General features: G+C 45.4%; 1 pseudogene across 1 annotated transcript; it reads right to left on the reverse strand.

Moving 5' to 3' along the window:
- Positions 1 to 280: 280 nt before the first annotated feature.
- Positions 281 to 2,960, reverse strand: LOC311109207 (XK-related protein 9-like; annotated as a pseudogene). Its single transcript has 3 exons — positions 2,951 to 2,960; positions 928 to 1,009; positions 281 to 838 (listed from the first exon to the last, which is right to left on the reverse strand). The product of its transcript is annotated as an XK-related protein 9-like (transcript).
- Positions 2,961 to 15,926: the final 12,966 nt, after the last annotated feature.

Consider the following 15,926-nt stretch of genomic DNA (forward strand, 5'->3'; position numbering starts at 1 on the left):
TGCGTGAGAACAACCTTAACGAAGCCTGTCTAGCCAAGGTAATGTAAAACAACGGCTGCTGTAAGACTGGAGGAACAGAAACTGATAAGAGAAGGCTGAAGTGACTTAATAACCAGACAGTCCACCAAACAGAGTTTGTCTTAGCAGTTACATTTCTCCAACCCATCCCTCAGCTGTTTACCAAAACAAAGTGTCTGGGTAACCACTTCGTTTTTTCCGAACGCCTGATGGCCATTTTGACTCCTCCATTGAATATAAGTGGTAAAGAGGAAGACGAGGCTCAGAGCTGTAGGAAGTTCCTCATTCTCATCATGTTGTCTGGCATCTCTGTTTCTCTCTCCTGTCCCATGTGTCCATCCACCTCATCTGCCTGTAGACTCTTCCCTCTGGGGTGGCAGACAGTACAATACAGGAGCAGACAGGCCAGCCCTGGAACAGTCCCTCCAAACATCAGCAGAGTCACCGGCCAGAAGTGCTCAGTTGCTTCAGCCTCTGGCCTCACCAGAACCAGCAGCAAGGGACCGGAGAGGTTCACTAACGCAAAGAGAACCTAGTACACAGCCATCGGCCATCTTGTATCCTGTCCTTTCACGTTAAAGAAGGTGAATATGAGGACGACTCCCACGATGGTCCGATAGAGCCTCTCTAGACTTTTAGACGCGCAGAAGTCAGTGTGGACCCAATGGGCCCAGAAGGTCCCAGCCAGCCAGAGGACAGCCATTCCCAGGGTACTGTAGGGGCTGAGGATGAGGAAGAGGAAGAGGCTGAGTATGTGAGTGGTGAGGAGCTTCTACAGGAGGTAGATGAAGGTAGGGAGGCCAGAAGGCATCTCTCGGACCTAGGGATGTTATTATTATATACATATATATATATATATCACTATATGATCATGTTATTATCTATTATTATATATCATTATTATATTACCTTGGTGAGGATCTGCAGAGACACCTGCGGTAGTCCACTATGGCCCAGGCGATGTTGATGAATGAGCCCACCATGCAGAGGCCTGGACAGGGGAAGATGAGACACGGATTAGAGAAGGATCTCGAGAGACAGGCATGTGAGAGACAGGCATGTGAGAGACAGGCATGTGAGAGACAGGCATGTGAGAGACAGGCATGTGAGAGACAGGCATGTGAGAGACAGGCATGTGAGAGACAGGCATGTGAGATATTTGAGGTGGTGGTAGAAACACTTCCACTCACAAGGAGAGCAGATCTAGTGTGGTTCTAGTGTGGTTCTAGTGTGGTTCTAGTGTGTGTATATTTCGGAGAGAAATGGACAACTCAAAGTCTCCCAATAGTTGTGGCAGTGGCTGCAGACGCTCGCTCTCTTACACACACACACACACACACACACACACACACACACACACACACACACACACAGACACACACACACACACACACACACACACACACACACACACACACTTCTCCCTCCCTCCTTCTCACACTCAATTCAATTCAATTTAAGAGCTTTATTGGCAAGGGAAACGTATGTTAACATTGCCAAAGCGAACAGTTTTTTACAGTTTTTTACGATTGCTTACACACTAAAATTAAACTTTTCCCACAATTAGCAAAACCTTACACTCAAGGAGCAAAACACAAGGCTAGATTTGCACAACTGTAAGCACATTGTCAGCTTCACACTATTTGCAAAACATTACACACAGTGATTTGCAAAACACTAAACACACTTGTATACATCAGACACAGAAGTATATCATGATGTCACTTCCTTGCAATTCCAAAGCACTGACTGTCAAATTACCACACCTATGAGCCAATCTGTTAAACACAGCCATCAGGTGCACAAACACATGATTGCTAAATTGTAGACACACCAATCAGGTTTAAGCACTATAAAAATGCAGCAGGTAGGTTCACCTGCCTTCAACCAAAATGGAAGGAGTCAGAAGAAGAGTGAGGGTGAGAGGAGGAGTACACAGAGGAGGAGGAGGAGGTAGAGGAAGAGGCAGAGGCCGAGCCAGAGGTCGAGGAAGACCTGAAGCAGGAGGAGAACATGCACAAAGAAGAAGAGGACCAAACTTATCAAATGACATTCGTGCAACACTAATGGACCATGTTGTGAACCACGGATTGACGCTGAGGGAGGCTGGACTGAGAGATCAGCCAAATCTTAGCAGATATACAGTGGCAACTGTCATAAGGACTTTTCGACAGGAAAACAGGTAAAAGAAGATCTGTCTACAGTTACAGTAATCAGCCGCTTATTGTATGCACCATATCAGCACTTGTGATACCCCTTCCTGTGACATTGTACAGTAAGTTACATGTATTATTCTCTACATAGGATTGAGGGTCGGGAACAACAAGGAGGAAGGGGGGCCATATTCACGCAAGAACAGGAGAGAGAGATAATAAACATGGTTTTGGCCAATAATGTTATCAGACTCAGAGGACTACAAGCCAACATTATCGGTGACCATGCCATTTTCAATAATGTCCATCAGGTCTCTCAGTCAACACTGGCACGCATCCTGAAAAGACATCGGGTTCAAATGAAACAACTTTATCGAGTGCCTTTTGAGCGGAATTCAGAGAGGGTCAAACGGCTGCGGCATGAGTATGTGGAGGTTTGTATTGTTCACTTTAGCACTGTGATGTTGCATACTGCACACATGACTTTTTTACTTTGACTGTATACTAGACCTATCCTGAACTACACAATCTTGTCTTTTACTGTATTTCAGAGAGTTTTGCAGATGGATGCTGAGGAAATCCTGCATGAATTCATATATATTGATGAGGCAGGGTTCAACCTCACAAAATCAAGAAGGAGAGGCAGAAATATCATTGGCCACAGGGCTATAATCAATGTCCCAGGGCAACGTGGGGGTAACATCACCCTTTGCGCTGCCATTTCACAGCATGGGGTTCTCCTCCGTCATGCCAAAATGGGCCCTTACAACACACCTCACATTCTCGCATTTTTGGACCGATTGCCCCACATCGTCACAGCAGGTAATGAAATGCACCAGATGCAATACACTGTCATCTGGGACAATGTGCCATTCCACCGCTCTGCTTTGGACCAGAACTGATTTCAACACCATCCACAGTTGACAGTCCTATACCTTCCACCATACTCTCCGTTTCTAAACCCTATCGCAGAGTTTTTCTCTGCATGGCGGTGGAAGGTTTACGATCTCCAGCCCCAGGCTCAGGTACCCCTCATTCAGGCCATGGAGGACGCCTGTGACCAAGTCGACGCCGCAGCTGTGCAAGGATGGATTCGACATTCAAGACGGTTCTTCCCGCGTTGTCTTGCTAATGAGGATATTGCTTGTGATGTTGATGAAATTCTCTGGCCAGATCCAGCTAGGCGAAGAGATAATGTATAGTATGTTTACTGTAGTATTTTCTGTACAATATTGTCAGTTTTTTTCAGATAATTTTTTATGTTTGTTGTTGTTGTTATTTACTGTAATTGTAACCTGTACTGGATACAGTATTTTACGTTTGTCTGTTGTTTGCTGAGCTAACAGTGTTATGCACACTACTGTAGTAGCATGAAAACTGGGACATGTTTTGTTGTGGTTCTCCATGTTGACATGTTGACTGATTTGGGTATATGGAGAGAAATAAATGATATTTTCCTCAGTCTGCAGCATTGGTCTTGTGTAGTGTTTGTATAGTTGCACTTTCTCTGTGTACTTCATTTACAGTACTCTAATCACTGAGAATTAGACTTGCTAAAAGTGTTTTAGATTAGCAACAGCAGTGTGTAACTGGTTCAAAAAGATTGAGGTCATATGAAATGTGTGTGTTTCGTATGGTAACAAAATATTGTTTTCATGAAGTCGTGTATAGTTTTGACAAAAGTGTTCCATTTTACAAATGATCTGAAGTGTTGTGCTACTTTGGTGTAGGGTTGTGCTAATTGTGTCTAGTGTTTTGACAAACCGGGCCCTGTTTTCAAAATTGTGCTTAAACAATTGAAAAAAACTGTAAATGATATGAGAGAAAAAATATTCCATTTTATTTGGAACGGCAAGCCAGACAAAATTAAACGGACCTATTTATATAATGAATATGAATTAGGAGGATCACTAAAAGCTTCAGTCATACAAAAATTATACTTAAATCCGAACTGGTTCTCTAGCTAACTAGTAAGATTGTCTCACTCAATGTTCAAGGGACTTTTTCCTTTTATTCAGATTACAACCTCTCACTTTCAGGTATTTGAAAAGGAAATCATCTCCCAAATATCACTAGCCATAGAAAGCCATAGAAAGTTGGTTGCAATTTCAATTTAAACTCAAATATACTAATTGACAAAAAAAACGTATAATCTTCGTAAATGATATCATCGGTAGGACTGGTGGAGTTATGTCGCACATGCAGCTAACAAAAACATATGGAAATGTCTGCTCTACCCAAAATTACAACCAAATAATTGCAGCATTACCGCAAAAATGGAAGAGGAAAGTGGAAGGAGGAAAAAGTAAGGAACTTGTCTGTCGGCCTTGCATTAAATAACATAATTGGTTAAAGAAAACTGTGATAAATAAAAAAGTTTACCAGTTTCATTTAAGGACCAAAAGATTGACAGCAGTCCCATATAGATTGCAAAATAGTTGGGAAGATATTTTTTGACGTACCGATTCTATGGCATAGTGTTTATGAACTGATACGCAAAACGACGCCGGATTATACATTTAGAATTTTTCAGTTTAAATTATTATATAAAATTCTTGCTACCAATAGAATGTTATTTATATGGGGGATACAATCTTCCCAGCTCTGCAGATTTGGCTGTGAAGAGACAGAATCATTAGATCATTTGTTTTGGTTCTGTCCATTTGTAGTTTGTTTCTGGACACAGGTCCAGGAATGGCTAAAGGATTGCAATATTTGCATGGAGCTGACCCTGCAGATAGCACTACTGGGTGATCTGAAAAGTCATAGTCAATCGATCAATAATATAATAATACTTTTAGCAAAAATGTTTATTTTCAATTCACAAACTGTAGAAACAATGAGAATAGAAGGGTTCAGAACTTTTGTAAAACATACAGTTGAAAATATATGTGAAATAGAAATCCAATATGGATGGTGTTAAGAGATAGATGGGTGGTGTTGAATGGAGTTGAAGGATGGGACTAATAACAACTAACAACAACTAATAACAACAAGATAACTAGTCTTAGACATGCTGCGTCCATAATAAGTATATAGCTTACATAGTGAGCTTTTGTGAAAGGGCACAGTTAGAAAGATATGTCATACAGAAGCAAACCGGATGGACATCATGAAAATGATCGGAGGAAGTTCAGGAGGAAGTTCAGGAGTAAAAACAAACTAAATATAATTATTGACTGTGTCCATAAAATGTATAAGCATGAAGTAGAGGCCTAAGCATTGTTGTTCACTAGTTTACTCCAATTAGGGAAGGGATGGTGGGGTTGGAAAGTAATAAAGGGAAATATATATTTTTAAAGGATATGTATATATATATATATGTATGTATATTTGTATCTATGTGTATGTATGTGTGTATATATATGCGAGAGAAGAAATAAAAACATATGGGCGATTGGAAGTGATGCAGACAATTACATTGATGGAAGTTACAATCTGCAATAAAGTTGATCTACCCCCTAAAAAAAAGAATAAAATAAATAAACCAAATGAAAAACATTGCCAAAGCTAGTGAAGTAGTGTGACGAGGTGAAATGAAGGAGTCAGGCACAGGAGGTAAAATACCGAAGTCCAGAGTTTAATGCGTTCACATATATCAAACGCCCCAAGCGTCAAAAGGAACAAGCTCAAGGGAAAACATCCACCTTGGTATAAATACAATGTTGAGTAGCTCAACCGCGCTAACATGCTCTCACAATAAACAATCACTCACAAAGACAAGGGGAACAGAGGGAACACTTATACACATACTAACTAGGGGAATGAGCACCAGGTGTGTGTGATTGACAAGACATGACAAGTGGAGTGATGAGAATGAGATCGGCAGTAGCTAGTACTCCGGTGATGACGAATGCCGAAGCCTGCCCGAACAAGGAGGAGGGGCAGCCTTGGTGGACATCGTGACAGTTCCTCCCCCCCCCCCCCCACCCTTTGACGCGCAGCTCCAGCAGTGCGCCGACCCCGGCAACGGCCAGGAGGACGCGGAGCAGGGCGAGTCGGATGGCGACGGTGGAAATCCCTCAACAGGGAGGGATCGAGGATGTCCCGCCTTGGGACCCAGCACCGTTCCTCCGGACCGTACCCCTCCCACTCCACAAGATACTGAAGGCCCGACGCCTCGAATCCAGGATGGAACGGACCGAGTACGCCGGGGCCCCCTCAATGTCCAGAGGAGGTGGAGGCACCTCCCGCACCTCAGACTCCTGGAGCGGACCAGCTACCACCGGCCTGAGGAGAGACACATGAAATGAGGGGTTAATACGGTAATCGGGGGGGAGTAACAACCTGTATGTCACCTCATTAATTCTCCTCAGGACTTTAAACAGCCCCACAAACCGCGGGCTCAGCTTCCGGCAGGGCAGGCGGAGGGGCAGATTCCGGGTCGAGAGCCACCGGGGCCTCCCTGCGACCGATACCTGGATGACCAGAGGAGGGTGACGTGTGTGCCCAGTAGATCAGATGATCACAGATAAGAGCAGGCACGTACTGCAGCCCAGCTGGACACTGAGGTGGAGATGGCTCTGTGCGTAATGCCTGCGCTATATCAGCGTCCATCGTCCATACTACCGGCGCCACAATGCATGAGGCCGGGAGTATGGGGGTGTTGTCTCTGGGCCTCTCCTCTGTGTTGTACAGCCGAGACAGTGCGTCTGCCTTCACGTTCTTTGTACCCTGAATGTATGATAGTGTGAAATCAAACCGGGTGAAGAAGAGGGCCCACCTGGCCTGGCGTGGATTCAGCCTCCTCGCTGCCCGAATGTACTCCAGGTTACGGTGGTCTGTCCAGACGAGGAAAGGGTGTTTCGCCCCTTGGAGCCAATGTCTCCACACCGTCAAAGCTCGGACAACAGCCAGCAGCTCCCGATCACCAACGCCGTAGTTCTGCTCCGCCGAGCTGAGCTTCTTAGAAAAGAAGGCACAGGGGCGGAGCTTGGGTGGCGTGCCCGAAAGTTGGGATAGTACAGCGCCTATCCCTACCTCGGACGCATCCACCTCCACTACGAACGGTAATGATGGATCGGGGTGAACCAGTTCCGGGGCTGAGGTGAACAGATCCTGCCAAATCTGCCTCAGCAGACCAGCGGAGCCAGGACGGCCCACCCTTCAACAAGGAGGTAATGGGAGTTGCGACCTTGCCAAAGCCTCGAATAAACCTTCGATAGTAGTTGGCAAAGCCAAGGAAGCGCTGCACCTCCTTTACCGTGGTTGGAGTCGGCCAATTACACACGGCTGAAATGTGGTCTCCCTCCATCTCCACACCTGTGGTAGTAATGCGGTATCCGAGGAAGGAGATTGACTGCTGGAAAAACACACTTTTCTGCCTTGGCATAAAGATCATTCTCCAGCAGTCGGACCAGTACCTTGCGAACCAGGGACACATGCTCGGCACGCGTAGCGGAATACACCAAGATGTCATCGATGTAGACCACCACACCACGACCAAGCATGTCCCGAAACACCTCGTTCACAAAGGACTGAAAAACGGATGGAGCATTCATCAAACCGTAGGGCATCACCAGGTATTCATCATGCCCCGAGGTTGTGCTGAATGCTGTTTTCCACTCATCCCCTTTCCGAATACGCACCAGGTTGTAGGCACTCCTGAGGTCTAATTTTGTGAAAAAACGGGCCTCATGCATTGACTCAATCACTGAAGGAATGAGGGGAAGAGGATAACTGAATCGTACCGTCATATTATTCAGTGGTCGATAATCAATGCACGGGCGTAAACCGCCATCTTTCTTTTTCACAAAGAAGAAGCTTGAGGAGGCAGGTGAAGTGGAGGGACGTATATATCCCTGGTGCAGGGACTCGGTGACGTATGTCTCCTTTCGCCTCCGTTTCAGCCTGTGACAGGGGATACACATGACTCCTGGGAGGTACAGCGTCTACCCGAAGGTTTATCGCGCACCTCCCGGTGAGGTGGTAATTTAGTCGCTTGCGTCTTGGAAAACGCATGCGCCAGATCATGGTATTCGGGTGGAATGCGCACAGTGAGGATACCGTCTGAGCTTTCCACCGTAGTTGCACCAACGGAAACACCTAGACACCTACCCTGGCACTCACGCAACCACCCTGTAAGAACCCTCTGCGGCCATGAGAACTTGGGGTTGTGAAGGGCTAACCACGGGATACCCAAGACTACAGGGTAAGCAGGAAACTCAATAATCATAAAGTTGATCTGCTCAACATGCGTCTCCTGTGTAATCGTGGTGACTGAACCCGTAACCTCCTTAACCAACCCGGACCCTAATGGTTGACTATCAAGTGCTCTGATGTGGAGTGGAATGGATAGGGGAACCAGTGAAATTCCGTGACGGCGTGCAAATGCCCTGTCCATGAAGTTCCCAGCTGCGCCTGAATCGACTAGCGCCTTACACTGGGAACCTACCAAGTGATCGGAGAAGGAGATAGGTCAAGTACAATGCGCCGCAAAGGGCTCTGAACACGTTTGGGTGTTCGTTACCTAGGGTGATGCGTGAGTACCCTGCCTACCGCCTCCAGACCCAAAAGAACGTTGACGGCGACGTGAGGTGGATTGTCCCTTCGTGCCACCAGAGTGGCACTGTCGCTGTCCTCCTGTGCTTTCTCGACCGGTGGCTCCTCCTAGCTCCATCTGCTCGGGATCCAAGTCGTCCGGGGTGGGAACGGGCAGACCCCTACAAGGACGTCCTCTGGCTGCCAGCAGATTGTCCAGCCGGAAGGCCATGTCTACCAGTTGGGAGAATGATAGCATGGCATCCCGGCAGGCTAGCTCCCGTCGGACGTCCTCTCTTAAGTGGCACCGGAAATGGTCAATTAGGGCCCGCTCATTCCACCCAGACCCTGCTGCCAGCGTCCGGAACTCCAGTGCATAGTCCTGTGCGGTCCTCGTCCCCTGCCTTAAATGGATCAGTCGTTCGCCCGCCTCTCGACCCTCAGGCCGGTGATCAAAAACTGCCCGAGAGGCGAGCAAACTCCCCGTAGTCCTCCAGCGCAGAACCTCCCTCGTTCCACACCGCGTTGGCCCACTCCAGGGCTTTCCCACAAAGGCAGGAAACGAGGACAGATACCTTCTCCCGATCCGGTCTGATAGAGTAAAAGTCCCTTACATAGCGCCGTCGTCCCATCAAACGCCGGTGGCCGGGATATCTGGATCCGTTCAGGGGCTGGGATGTAGGTAGCTGGATCCGTTCAGGGGCTGGGATATAGGTAGCTGGATCCGTTCAGGGGCTGGGATGTAGGTAGCTGGATCCGTTCAGGGGCTGGGATGTAGGTAGCTGGATCCGTTCAGGGGCTGGGATGTAGGTAGCTGGATCCGTTCAGGGGCTGGGATGTAGGTAGCTGGATCCGTTCAGGGGCTGGGGTGTAGGTATCTGGATCCGTTCAGGGGCTGGGGTGTAGGTAGCTGGATCCGTTCAGGGGCTGGGGTGTAGGTATCTGGATCCGTTCAGGGGCTGGGGTGTAGGTAGCTGGATCCGTTCAGGGGCTGGGGTGTAGGTAGCTGGATCCGTTCAGGGGCTGGGGTGTAGGTAGCTGGATCCGGTTGACCAGCTGGTCTCACTTCTCCCAAGCTGGCTAGCATCGATGAATGCTCCTGAACCCTTGCTACAACTCCAGGCATGCGGTCTTCTCCTGCTGGCTCCATATCAGGTGAGTGATTCTGTGACGAGTTGAAATGAAGGAGTCAGGCACAGGAGGTAAAATACCGAAGTCCAGAGCTTAATGCGTTCACATATATCAAACGCCCCAAGCGTCAAAAGGAACAAGCTCAAGGGAAAACATCCACCTTGGTATAAATACAATGTTGAGTAGCTCAACCGAGCTAACATGCTCTCACAATAAACAATCACTCACAAAGACAAGGGGAACAGAGGGAACACTTATACACATACTAACTAGGGGAATGAGCACCAGGTGTGTGTGATTGACAAGACATGACAAGTGGAGTGATGAGAATGAGATCGGCAGTAGCTAGTACTCCAGTGATGACGAACGCCCGAAGCCTGCCCGAACAAGGAGGAGGGGCAGCCTCGGTGGACATCGTGACAGTTCCTCCCCCCCCCCCCCCCCTTTGACGCGCAGCTCCAAGTAGACAAGTAGATAATAAACAAAAGTGAAATAAACAATAAAAATGAACAGTAAACATTACACTCAGAAGTTCCAAAAGACATTTCAGATGTCATATTATGTATATATACAGTGTTGTAACAATGTGTATTTCCGTTATACTCTCTCTGTCCCTCCCTCTCACACTCACGGAGTACTCTAGCAACGCCCTGCCCACCTGAGGATGTCTTTTTCAGCAATCTATTTCCTGTGTTTGAGGGGTGCAAAATCCACTTGTCACTTAAATCTCACTGGATTGATTGCGTTCATTTTACTCCTGCGACTCTTTCATTGTCACAGTGCGTAGTTAAGGGACGGTAGACGGAGCGCTCGTGGAGTGACATCCTTTTTTATTTAAACTTGTCACACCTATAAGTATTCAAAAATAAACAAGGAGAGAAAAGCACCAAGTGACATACGTGCCGTGAACACAATCGCAGACAGGCACAAGCACAAACAATGATCCACACACAGGTGGATCTGAGAGGTGCCTAAATACTATCCCCAATCAGAGACTAACTCTAGACAGCTGTCTCTGACTGGGGATCATAAACCACCCCTAGTTATGATGTGAGGGCTTGACTGTGGTCCTACTACTCCCCCTAGTGGGAGTAAGGCCTAACAACAGTCAAACCCTCACATTCATACTCTTGTTTGTGCCTGTCGTTTCTTCCCGTTAAACATTACGACTGCGGAAATGTTTGTAATGACCTGTCAAATACACCCCGGTAATGGCTGAAATGGGCTCAATGGTATACATTGTATTTCCGTTTGCATCTATAAGAACGCTAAAGCTTCGTTGTGGATTTAACGCATCGTATCGACACTTACACCACAAGAAAGATAACTATTTTGATGGGGTGTTCATTTTTTGAGGAATTGAAAAAAAAAGTAATAATTGTTTACAAATGTTTAGAAATTAGATGTGCTGAAATGAAAGCAACTTCCGAAAATGAACATTGATGATATTATGTCTGATCTCACAAACAATGTAAAGAATGTATAAAGGTGTAATCTAGAGCCAAACTGTTGATTTTTAATCTGAGGGTATCCTGCTATTGATACATTGTGGAGGCCAGGTCATCTGATGCAGCACTCCATCACTCTCCTTGGTAAAATAGCCCTAACACAGCCTGGAGGTGTGTTTTGGGTCATTGTCCTGTTGAAAAACAAAAGATAGTCCCATTAAGCGCAAACCAGATGGGATGGCATATCGCTGCAGAATGCTGTGGTAGCCATGCTGGTTAAGTGTGCCTTGAATTCTAAATAAATCACTGACAGTGTCACCAGCGAAGCACCCCCACACCATAACACCTCCTCCTCCATGCTTCACGGTGGGAACCACACATGTAGAGATTATCCGTTCACCTACTCTGCATCTCACAAAGACACAGCGGTTGGAACCAAAAATCTCAAATTTGGACTCATCAGACCAAAGGACAGATTTCCACTGGTCTAATGTCCATTGCTCATGTTTCTTGGCCCAAGCAAGTCTCTTCTTATTATTGGTGTCCTTTAGTAGTGGTTTCTTTGCAGTAATTCGACCATGAAGGCCTGATTCACGCAGTCTCTTCTGAACAGCTGATGTTGAGATGTGTCTGTTACTTGAACTCTGTGAAGCATTTATTTGGCCTGCCATTTCTCAGGCTGGTAACTCTAATGAACTTCTCCTCTGCAGCAAAGGTAACTCTGGGTCTTCCATTCCTGTGGCGGTCCTCATGAGAGCCAGTTTCATCATAGCGCTTGATTGTTTTTGCGACTGCACTTGAAGAAACTTTAAAAGTTCTTGAAATGTTCCGCATTGACTGACCTTCATGTCTTTAAGTAATGATGGACTGTCGTTTCTCTTTGCTTATTGGAGCTGTTCTTGCCATAATATGGACATGGTCTTTTACCAAATAGGGCTATCTTCTGTATACCTCCCCTACCTTGTCACAACACAACTGCTTGGCTCAAACGCAAGGAAAGAAATTCCACAAATTAACTTTTAACAAGGCACCCCTGTTAATTGAAATGTATTCCAGGTGACTACCTCATGAAGCTGGTTGAGAGAATGCCAAGGGTGTGCAAAGCTGTCATCAAGGCAAAGGGTGGCCACTTTGAAGAATCGAAAATATAAAATATATATGTAGTAACACTTTTTTGGTTACTACATGATTCCATATGTGATATTTTATATTTTCGATGTCTTCACTATTATTCTACAATGTAGAAATAGAGAAAATAAAGACAAACTCTTGAATAAGTAGGTGTGTCCGAACTTTTGACTGGTAGTGTATATAATTATTTAAAATATATTTTCCTTTATTATTTTCCCCTAACCCTACCACCCCTCCCCTAATTGGAGTAAACTAATGGACAACAACACTTAGGCTTCTACTTCCAGCTTATACATACATTTACATTTACATTTAAGTCATTTAGCAGACGCTCTTATCCAGAGCGACTTACAAATTGGTGCATTCAACTTAGGATAGCCAGTGGGACAACCACCCTTTTTTTTATGGGGGGGTGGGGAGGGGGGGTGTAGAATGATTACTGTTATACTATTCCAGGTATTCCTTAAAGAGGTGGGGGTTTCAAGTGTCTCCAGGAGAGGGTCAGTGACTCCGCTGTCCTGGCGTCGTGGTGGAGCTTGTTCCACCATTGGGGTGCCAGAGAAGCGAATAGCTTTGACTGGGCTGAGCGGGAACTGTGCTTCCATAGAGGGGCTAGCAGGCCAGAGGTGGATGAACGTAGTGCCCTCGTTTGGGTGTAGGGTCTGATCAGAGCCTGAAGGTAAGGAGGTGCCGTTCCCCTCACAGCTCTGTAGGCAAGCACCATGGTTTTGTAGTAGATGCAAGCTTCCTACTGTATACATTTTAAGGACACAGTATATTTTACAATAGTTGTCTTTTGTTTGTTTTTAGTCCCATCCTTCAGCTCCACTCAACCCCTCCCATCTATCTCTGAACACCATCCAGTTTTGATTTATATTTGCCATATATTTTTCAACTGTGCTGTGATGTTTCACAAAAGTTCTGAACATTTCTATTCTCATAGATTCTACATCTCTTTTTTTTTTTGTTGCTAAGAGTATTATTATATTATTGATCGATTGACTATTACTTTTTTAAATCACCCCTCACGGGGCAGGGATATTTAACGTTAGCTAGTTAGCGCCAATCACTAACGTTACGCACATTTGCTAACATGTCACCGCCTGTGTGGAAAAGCCTGACTACACCACGGAGAGATGTTAGCTAATGTAGCCAACTAGCCAACCAAGATGCCTAACTAGCTAGCCCACCCTGCGACCTGCCCTGTCTGGAAGTAACAGTGTAACCTAGGTTGCTACCATGACGAAGACCAAAGCCAGCGGGAGTACCGTTGAGAACAGTGGTGTCTCTCTATCACAGGTGAAGGATCTTTTAAAACGAACAAAAAGAGTTCTACAAGCAGTTGTTACAACAACAAGAAAATAGCTTCAAGTGTTTTGTCCAAATATTGGTGGATTCAACTAATAAAAGACTGGACGACCTGACCAGAGAGGTCCAGGACCTGAAGAACAGTTTGCAGTTCTGCCAAGGTAAACTTGATGAGTTTAAACAGGAGGACGGCACGACGACCACAATCTGTAAATCATTGAGAGAGGACATCAGTTCTGTATGTGAATCCATGATAACAATTTTCTTAAATTTTAGTCATTTAGCAGACACTCTTATCCAGAGCAACTTACAGTAGTGAGTTCATACATTTTCTGTACTCGTCCTCCATGGGAATCGAACCCACAACCCTGGCGGTGCAAGCGCCATGCTCTACCAACTGAGCTACACAGAGAAATTACGGAGAAATCAGATTATCTCGAGGGACAATCAAGGCGGAACAACTGTAGCTCAGTTGGTAGAGCGTGGCACTTGCACCGCCAGGGTTGTGGGTTCGATTCCCACGGGGGGGGCAAATGACATGCGGCCACCGCTGCCGTTAACCAATCAGGTGAGGAGCAGATGTTTGCTTGGAAATCTTCCGTTCATGAAACATAGTTCCGCCTGTCATTAGTTCCAGGCAAGCGCAACCAAAAAAAAGATGGAGGAAAGCCAATCATCACTTTGTCTGGTTTTCCAATTCTATATGATTTTGCATTGCTAGAATACAGAGACAAAATCACAAGGTCAATGTCATTGGAGAAAGATTGCAGAGTGTTGCTGTTGATGGTGGGTGAATAGAGATTTGCACAACAATGTTTGCTTGTGCTGCTAGCTAGCTATGAACATCAAGCAACCTTAAACCTCAAAACTGTGATCAAAGCCACCAAATTCTGAAATTTGCCCACCAGAGGATAGAAATCACCAGTAACACGCATTATAACATTGTAAATGACACACTAAGCATGAATTTCCCATGTAACATGCTACCAATTGCATTATGGTATCTTAACATTATGATTCTCATGTAGTGTACCTTATGATTCTTTCATTATACTGATGTCATGACATTGATGATTACAGCTCACTTCCTGTAAAATACATAGGCCTACATGCACATGAATGGGTACTCTGGGTAAAGGAAAGGGTGGCTTTGAAACATTGTCTATCTTCATAGTTTTCCTCTCCTAGGGACTAAAACTGGACTAAAACATTATTTTCATAATTCATCCCACAACCTTCCCCATCTAACTAGTACACCCACTCCCTTTTTTCTGACATCTGTAGCAGAAAATCCTTTCACTCTCTTCCATTGCCGTTATCTACAAATGCATTTGGAGCATGAGTTTTTAATTTACAATGATAAATAGGCCTAAATCAAGATAACAAGCTAATATGAAGTTAACTAGCTGATGACATTTCACTTAGCTATAGTGTGTACATTTGGCTAGAAAGCTAACTAACAAGCAGCTAATTCGCCTACAGTAACCTGCTAGCTGCTCATTAGCTAGCTACGGTAAACCGAGTTCATTTCTTGTAATCTCTCCTCCGTCAGGCTTCTTCTTCTTCTTTGGACTTTATATGGCGGTTGGCAACCAACTTTAAGGTGCATTACCACCACCAGCTGGACTGGAGTGTGGACCTCAGTTCATCTTTCAATCACCCATGTAGGTATATGCTCCTAAAAACCAATGAGGGGATGGGAGAGGTGGGACTTGCAGCGCATCAAGGGTCACAAATAGAACCAAGTTCTGTTTTAGTGCCTGGCCATGCAGACTCTCGTTGACGCGCACGAGCAGTTTGGATGCAATTAGTTTTTTATTTAACCTTTATTTAACTAGGCAAGTCAGGTAAGAACAAATTCTTATTTACAATGACGGCCTACCAAAAGGCAAAATCCTCATGCGGGGACGGGGGCTGGATTTACAAATAAAAATATAGGACAAAACACACAACACTACATAAAGAGAGACCTAAGACAACAACATAGCATGGAAGCAACACATGACAACACAGCATGGTAGCGACACCACATGACAACAACATGGTAGCAATACAACATGGTAGCAATACAACATGACAGCAGCACAACATGGTAGCAGCACATAAACATGGTACAAACATTACTGGGCACAGACAACAGCACAAAGGGCAAGAACGTAGAGACAACAATACATCACCCTAAGCCACAACTGTCAGTAAGAGTGTCCATGATTGAGTCTTTGAATGAAGAGATGGAGATAAAACGATCCAGTTTGAG

Source organism: Coregonus lavaretus (genome assembly GCF_964263955.1).
Source record: "Coregonus lavaretus genome assembly, chromosome: 34".
Classification (NCBI taxonomy): Eukaryota; Metazoa; Chordata; class Actinopteri; order Salmoniformes; family Salmonidae; genus Coregonus; species Coregonus lavaretus.